At 37.3% G+C, this 8,699-nt stretch overlaps 1 long non-coding RNA gene across 1 annotated transcript; it reads left to right on the forward strand.

The window, feature by feature from the left end:
* The first annotated feature begins 183 nt into the window (after window positions 1–183).
* Window positions 184–3,139, forward strand: LOC149042266 (uncharacterized). The gene is made up of 3 exons (XR_016188545.1): window positions 184–271; window positions 1,001–1,107; window positions 2,827–3,139. It is a non-coding gene; the product is annotated as an uncharacterized LOC149042266 (long non-coding RNA).
* The last annotated feature ends 5,560 nt before the right edge of the window (window positions 3,140–8,699 follow it).

The raw sequence follows: 8,699 nt of genomic DNA on the forward strand, positions 1-8,699 counted from the left end.
ATTATGATAGTAATATTTTGTAATGCCTCTCAGCCCTCAGTTCCGACAAAAAGAGAGTAGAAGGACCCCCTGCCAGAAGACCCTGACCACGCCCTTGTTAATACATTGATATTTCAAATCAGGCTCATGCAGTTGAATTGTTAAAACACTTTTTGCAATGCTAATGAACTGCACTCAATCTGTGTTACAGATGATCATGGGAGAGTCTTATACTTACTCTGTGGACTGTTGGTCCTTTGGCTTGACTTTATTCCTGATGCTAACCGGCAAGGTTTGTTCAAATAATGTTGCCACAACTCACTCCCATAAAACATGTTTGCAGTGTCAATTTAATGATAACGACAATGATATTGAACTTGGATCAATACACTCTCAACATCTGTAAATAATGACTGGCCCTTGCAAAGGACGCAAATGCTTACGAATCAAACTTTTAACAGTGAAGTAATCATGAATTGCCATTACCTTTCGTCCCATGGGAAGAGGACACCCTCCTGTGGCAAACATGGTAAGGGGACACACCACCCGAAAAGGGGCTTCAGGTGTCCTAAAGGTTACAGAAAAGATTACATTAAATTGACAGTAAAGGAGGTTGGAAATAGTTCACCGAGGGATTTGGAAGAGAATAAAAGTTCAACGCTGATAAAAATCATGAGCCCATTTCAATAGTTTAGAAAGACGTTGCAGTCCTTTGTACGTTTGTAAAATGATTGAACGTTGTACATGACAGCGGCATCTTTTCTGCAAAATATGGCGAATGAAAAGACTGAGAAGGGCTTGGATATGACTGAGGACCGAAAAACAAAAAAACAATAAAGGTTCCTACCCCCCCCCCCCCCCACCTCGAACACTTATCTGGCCTCCAAAAAGAACTAGGAGTGACATATACACACAGCTTGATTAACAGAGTATTTTTGATTATGAAATGAGCAACGTGCCCAGGATGATTCATCAAATATTTTCATTGTTCTGTTTCTTTTCCTATGTAACTACTTCTCAGCTGCCATTTTACGGTGAAAACAAGAAAAAATTTTCGAAAACATCGTATACGCAACGCCTGATATCCCCAATTGGCTTGGGAGAGAGACCAGAGATTGCCTTTTAAAGGTCAGCTAACGAAATTCAAAGTTATGTGATTGAAATAAATAACTTTCTTCTTAGACAAGAGAGGAGGTCCTCTTTTGTCTTAAATGAAGCCCATTTAATCAAATTATGGTACATAACCTGTGACAGTTGATCTCCTCTACTGCTCTAAACTAAAGAAAGGAACCCTTCTTCACTACTGTGAAATTAAGTTTCATTAAAAACATTAGCACTTTGCAAAAATCACCAGGATTCCGGTGAAAGAGGAAGTACAAGAAATTTACAGAATAATATTTTCAAACTATTCAACATGTAACTGACACGCTGGGGTGTGTACTCAACAGGATTTACAGTACAGGCTATGGTTTATTTATTAAAAATCATTTTACATGGAATATTCACACATGACGTAAATTTAGTCAAACAAAAGTAAGTTGAAACTTAATCCGGCCAAACAAGATGCTCCACCAACCAAAATTAATTGAATTCACAATAAAAGATTTGATCATCGAGGTTTGCGGATCACAAAGTTTTGCAACGAACTAAAAGGACCCAATGGACTTCACACAGAAAGTATGAACAACTCTCTTAGTAAAGTGTTTCTTAATAAATATTTTTGGCAAACACTGTAGAGGAAATAAAGCAGTTCATTCTTAAGTCAGGTATTTTAACTTTAACGAAACAAATCTTTTATTTCTATATAAGCGGCTTCTCCGAAAAAGCCCGGATGCGAGTCTTGGTGTCCACAATTATCATTGTCATCCCTTCTTTAGCGGCGAGGAAACTTTGTTTCTGTTTTTGCTTTTTTATCAACAAATTTCCTTCTACGATCAAAAGTTTCTTCAATTCGCGTAACAATGAGATGTAGCTCTTTCTAAGTCTTCTTTGGTAACCACCTGTGCACTGTCTTCGAACCAAGCATAATCTGAAACATCCGCACGGCCATTGAGGCAATTTCCCGCGCAAAATGATCGATTTAAACGTTTTTGCAAAGGATTTCTGAGACTCAAAAAAAGAATCTTGATGACATTGCACATGTTGTTACAGTACATCGTCTCAATCCCTTCCGTTCTCTATTCTATTTGCGTTTTCTCTGGTTCTTTCCGCCAGAATTACCTCATCTCTGGATTTTCGTCTCTGCTGTCAGAAGATGCAAATGACATTATGGCTGTAAGTTTGGTATTATTCTCTTAATAATAAAAGAAAGGATATTCAAAGCTATGCCCCCGAATTGATAGATATTCATAAGAATGATGTACCTGCCCTATGAAGGGAATGGAGAGAAGAGTATGAGATAATGAGAAGTAAACCAATGTAAAAAGAAGAAAAAAATACTGAGAACAAAGAAACATAAGGAAAACTGGTGCAGTTACGGGAGTATTGCGATCCTCGATTGAAATGAATGAAAACTGCTATGTTTCAGTTTGTAACATAAGAATATATTAGGCTATGTTATTTATTAGGAGAAAATAATGGATCTATTTATTTTCTCTTGCATTTATCTTTTGTCTTCTTTGTTTCATAATTTCCTGTTTTACCAATTGTCATTGGTAATTATATATTGAGTTTCATGTCTGTGTTGGGTTGCGCAAGTGACAGTTATTCTATCCAGATGGTTACCAAAATGAACCGATCGAGCGTTATATTTCACTCATTCGTCTTAATTCCATGTTAACCAGTTAGCTTTTTTTGTTTATTGTCTTTTCCATGCATTCATTTGCCTTTCTAAATCTTTTATTTCAGGTTTCTTCTGGATGACGCTCTACCAAACTTCCAGTCAGGCGTTTCTCATATTTGTTAAACATGTTAAAGGAGACATTTTAAGGCGTGAGTGATAAGCAGTTTTATTTGGAAAAAAAAACAGCTTTTCTTGGACCTTATTGGTTTTGAAAAGACTCTATTGCCCAACATAAACCAAACCGACCTATTTTCCAGTTGGTAATAATGGTATTCAACCACTGTGGGAATGACAGAGTTTTTCTAGTCTTTTGGATCTAACAAACGCGCACACAGAATGAACTTAGAATAGTGTGTGATACATTTTAATGCTTTAACCCCTAAGAGTGAGTAGCTTCTAATTTCTCCCCTCATTATCACCCCTTGAATCTAATATTAAGGTCATGAGAGATAGGAAATAATCACCAGAAGCTCCTGATTGTAAAACAAATTCTTCTTGCTATGTTCGTACCAAAGAAAATGTAAACAAGAATTTTTGAAGAATATAAGTTCTAATGTCAGGTTGTAAAGTGTTAGGAATGTTGGATGAAACAAGGGTCAAAAAACTTGATATTAACACCATAGCTCCTGAAAAGTTTCACGTTCTTTGCAATAACTTCGATCCATTTTTTAACTGAAATTTGACTACAACTCAGGCCTTTTTTATAGATTTCATTCTCATCGCCAGTGTTTTCTTTTTGCAGGTATTCCGCGCCAGTTAGAGAATGAAATGAAACTAGAGCATATTTTCATATTAAATATTTTGGTTCAATCAATTCAGTGTCTTGTTTCATTTCTCAGTTATATCAATGACTGTTAACTCCGGTTTCTGCATCAGAACGAGGTCTTCACACCGGAAACAAAGCTTATGGCAACAAACAACCGATTGTTTGGATATTTTCAAACTTTTGGTCGAATAATTTGGTACCCAGATTTCTCACGTGTTGGATCTAACCCGGGAGAACAAATATGCACAAGCAATTTAATCAATCCTTAGCAAAATCAAACGATGGAAATCATAAATTAAAATCCACATCCGTTTTGAGACCAACACGGCTCAAAGACCATAACCGTTAAGTATTCCCTCATTTGAGAGTGCGTAGTTTCATGAGAATATAGAGAAAAAGTCGTGAATTATGAACAATCATTTACCAAAGTAAAGGTGAATAGTACTTGCTATCCACTTCTGAACCAGCCGATCAGTACCATTCCCTTGTGTGGTATATACGAAACGATTTCAATGTGTAATTATTCGCTTTATTATGTGTAATATTATTCCGATCAATAAGTGGGATAGCTCAGTTTTGAGGGCCGATTGAAACGGCGTCAATTTGTATGGAACTAAGTTTGTTTTGAACAAATAGGCAAACTTTTTCAAAGGTCATATAGTGCACTTATTTCATGCCTTTAACTGAGCGATCATTTTTTTAGTTTTAAGTTAAGATGAACAGAGAGTGACTTTTGTTGACTTTTCCTCGACCCTGAAAAATTTGTGACTTTTATCTTTTTATTTTAAAGTAAAAAATGCTATTTTTCACATTTGGTCAGTGAACAGAGAGGTTAGAGCACACGAAAAATGGTTAGTTTTCCCCTTTGACCATCATGATAAATTAAGGACAAGCATAAACAAAGTCCACCAAAATTGATGAATACTATACATATTGTAGTCGCAAAACGATTACGGTTTGAAATAAATGAGCAATTACTGATTTTGAACTGATATCCTCGAAAGAATCATGAGTTGATCTAGAGACTGATAAAAGGGACTTTACTTTGATTCTTAAATTTTTCTTGGAGTTTGTTTGTTTGTTTGGTTATTTTTTATATCATTAATCGAAAAGTGATTTACCATCTCTATTTCTTTGGACTAACTGATCCTAGCTTTATACTGGACCTCGCATATGAACGTAACAAATGGGTTAGTTCGCCAGAGAGTCCCCTGTTACTCAGCAGTACTGTATCCGACCGCATAATAAGAAGGACAGTCTACGTTCGAATGTTCATCATACATTCCTAATTTTTGTTCTTTCCCTCGCTCGTGTCACAAACTTTTAACATTTCACTTATTCCGCATTGCAGTCTCGCGGGTTTCCGGAGTGAATGTTATTTTGTTGTTTTTTTTATGGGATTACTGACTTTCTCCACGCGCCATTTCTCTTGCCTCCCTTTAGTTCATTTTGAAAGTCGCCCCCCCCCCCTCTCTCAACAGGCGAGCAGAAACCGGAAGCAGCTAAAAATTCTTAAAGACCTACGTAACGGTATTTGAATTTTATTTTTACTTTGTTGTTATTTGTTGTGGTGCACAAAATTGCCTCTAGTTTTTTAGCTAACCTGGCGGAAATTCAGGGGAGATTCACACATACTGTAAATGAAGAATTGAAAATCAGGGACAAGCTTTTTCAATTCCCAAGCAGTGACGTAACTGCTTTCCGGAAGGAAGCAGATTAGATATAAAATTTGTCAAAGTTAAACAACTATCAAAAAAACATTAACTACTTTTGACTTACGCACTGCTACTTTGGCGAAATAACCGAGCTGTTATGTCGACAAAGTAAACCAAACTTTATGCAGTTGTAAACTGGAACACCATCAAACAAGGAAACTAAAAAGGTTTTCAATACCGTCTTACCGTCTCACCTAGAGACTGGGAGCGGAATTTGGCAACGTTGAACAACAGAAAGGTTCACGGTCTCTTTGTAATATTTGTTATACTCGACAAATTGTAAATGTATATCAAAGCATTTACGAATAGTTCATAGCGGCGTGGGTTCATAGTGCATATTCAGAGGTGTTAGGAGGTGAACTTGCAGTGGGGTAAAGCCTCCAGATACCCAACACATCAAGCCGATGACTTTCAACAAAGAGATGAACAAAAAAGATTCATATGCACTCTGATACACTTTGTATTGGAAGAGCGTTCAAACATTTCTAGGTTGACCTTCAACAGAGGAAAGTGAGAGTATTACTAAACTGACTTCCAGGTACATATGGCTAACCAAAACATCTGAAAAATATGACTTTCAAGGCAGTATTGGTTTACAGCCCCCCCCTAACTTTTAGCTCTTTCCCCCCCAAGAGGAATTAACATCTAATTTCTCCTTACAGAATCACCACTGAATCAAACATGAAGGTCATGAGAATAAAGGAAATGATCAAGAGGAATTAACATCTAATTTCTCCTTACAGAATCACCACTGAATCAAACATGAAGGTCATGAGAATAAAGGAAATGATCACCTACAAGTGAAGCTCTTGATTGTTTCACAAATTCTCCTTGTTCGTACTTAAGGATGTGTACCAAGAATAGCATGGAGAATATATATTTTGATCTTAGGGTATGGAGGGTTACAAAAGCTGTCTGTATGTTCATCAACTGTCTCCTTAACCCTTTAGCTCCCACATCACATTTTTAATTCTCCTTACTGTCAACCATACAATTCTTATAATGTTAGTTCAGAGAATTTAGTATTGGATCAACCAGTTATCCCCAAATTGATATTTTTCTTTATTCTCATCACTTATCTGGTTGATATTGTATTGATATTGTAAGGAAAAATTCTGTCTTGGTCACTCATGGGAATAATATTCCTGCGATTTGACTTTAATTTTTCCTCTGTGACCTTCACACACCTGCATTACCTTTCATTTCTGAATGTTTGGTGTTAAACCAAGACATTGCCACCAAGTGGAAAAAAAATTCTTACTCGTATCTTTGGAAATAATTTTAACCTCCAATCAAATTGTCAATAAAATGGTACTGTCCAAGTTCCATGCCAGAGCTGACCCTCCACGGAATTTCAGGGAATAAGGTGAACGCACGCTCACGGAACACTAGCACGCCAAAACAAAATAACGAGCCTAAAGCTGCGTGTAAGTTACTTGCCTCATTAACTTCGCAGCCGTATTGTCTTACTTCGCACGGTCGAAGCACAGGAACGTGTCAAGATCTTGCTCGCAACTTTGCACGATATAACACGGCGACGGTGCCAATTTTACAACACGTCTCTTGGAGTTAGAGTTGCTTTCGATTTGTAAAAAGAAGTACGTCCTAATCTTAAAGGCTTTTTATTTCACCGACATGTCCGGCCGATATACGATACTCATTATCCAGTGCAACTAATTCGCCAAACGTAAAGGAATATCTCGACTTGTTGGCTATCATTTAAAACTATGTTTAAATTTCTTTCCTTCATCTTTTAATTCCTCGTTTTCTTAAAACAGCTTGCAAAACACGGGCCGAACGAGGAAAGTCCTCTGCTCTTGAAATCGTGCATGAACTTTTGAAGGTAGCAGGCACAAGCTTTTATAATAATAAGAGCGAACCTGTAAGATGCAAAGCAAATGGCTACCTCGTTGAGGGTAAACTGTGTTCTCACCGTGTTTGTCTGTTTTGTTAGTCTCCGAGGCATTATTTATTTATGTTGTTAAATTAAAGTACGAAAGTCCGTGTGGTGCAGTGGCAGCGTCATCTTTTATTTTTATGCGGACGGAGTTTACAAAATAATGAAATATGTAATATCTCAGAAATATCTTTTTTTCTTAATTAACTAACAGCCTATTTGCCAAACTTTAAGCGTTATAGACTCCTTTGATTGTCGTCACCTAACTTGTTTGTAAATGCATTATTTTTGGCAAATAAATGATTTTCTGGTCTGCCTTTTATGCCCGGTTCTTACGCAAGGTATAGACCGCAGCGCTAAAGACTAAGAGCTCGTAAGATGCCAAGATCGGCGTATAGTAAGTAATGCGCGGCTTCACTCAGAGAGCTTCGTTTTGCGCCGGCTAACTAGCGGTTATTTATTTTAAAAATGACGGCTTGCATAAAGTGACGAACAGCGACCGCGTAGGGGACATGGAGCCGGAAATCTGTTGCAAAAGGACTCACAAAGATTCGGTACTGGGCTAATTAACTTCGTGAAGCGATAAGAATTTGTATTTTACGAGGTAAGAATTAAGTTTTAAAAAAGTAATTTATGTGTTCAAACTGAGCTCCTCTGGACCTTGTGAAACACTTCGTGCTCACTGAATTCCTTGTGAAAATCCTGAGTGAAAGAGCCGTGATTTGCCGTAAAAGTTTCCTTTTTTACAACAAATTTCGGATAGGACAGAAGATCTTCATTTTCGCTTATATTCTGTAAGTAATATACTTTACAAACACCGCTCTGTATGTATGTTTCAGTGGTGCTGTTGTCCTTACGTGTGACAGTGGCTTGGTAGATTAGTGATGATTGGATGTAGTTTCTTTTAAGTGGGCATGTGTTCTTCTGTCGGTAGTTGCATGAATTTTTGTCTTTTGTGTTGGTGTCATCTGCGTAACAATTCTCGCTGCTACAGGCAACAAAATGGCGTCGAAGAGAACGTGATGCTAACATGGTACAAGTTGACACTTAAAGTTACCGCCTCTAGGCTGGCATTAGTACTTGAATTAAAAAAAAGTCATCCACAGGTATGTTTGTGGCATAACGTAGTCAGTAATGTCTCATTTCGAAGGAAAATGTTGCTTTTTCCCCAGTGTCTTGGAGCCTTTTGTAAAACAACACAGACGATATTGATAACGATAGCAGTAACGATAGAGAAAATGACAACGACAACGATAACAATAACACTGACGACAAGAATTACAGGAACGAGAAGGATTATGGGATGATAAATAGAAATGTTTACTTCATAGTTTAGAGAAGATAAAACAGCCGGCATACACCCATTTCAATCCAAGTGCTTCTAGGATACAAAAAGATTTTCTCGTTCATTCCGGCTTAATTCCAATGTCGATTAACTTACCTTCCCTGTCAAACCAGCTTTCTTGGTGCAAATTGGCTAAAATATAATGCGCCAGTGGCGGACGAGGAAGCTTAGCGAGAAAACGAAAAAGGGCTTGTTTTTGAAATCGTGGCGCCACA

Source organism: Pocillopora damicornis, chromosome 7 (assembly GCF_964200805.1).
Source record: "Pocillopora damicornis chromosome 7, jaPocDami1.2, whole genome shotgun sequence".
Lineage (NCBI taxonomy): Eukaryota > Metazoa > Cnidaria > Anthozoa > Scleractinia > Pocilloporidae > Pocillopora > Pocillopora damicornis.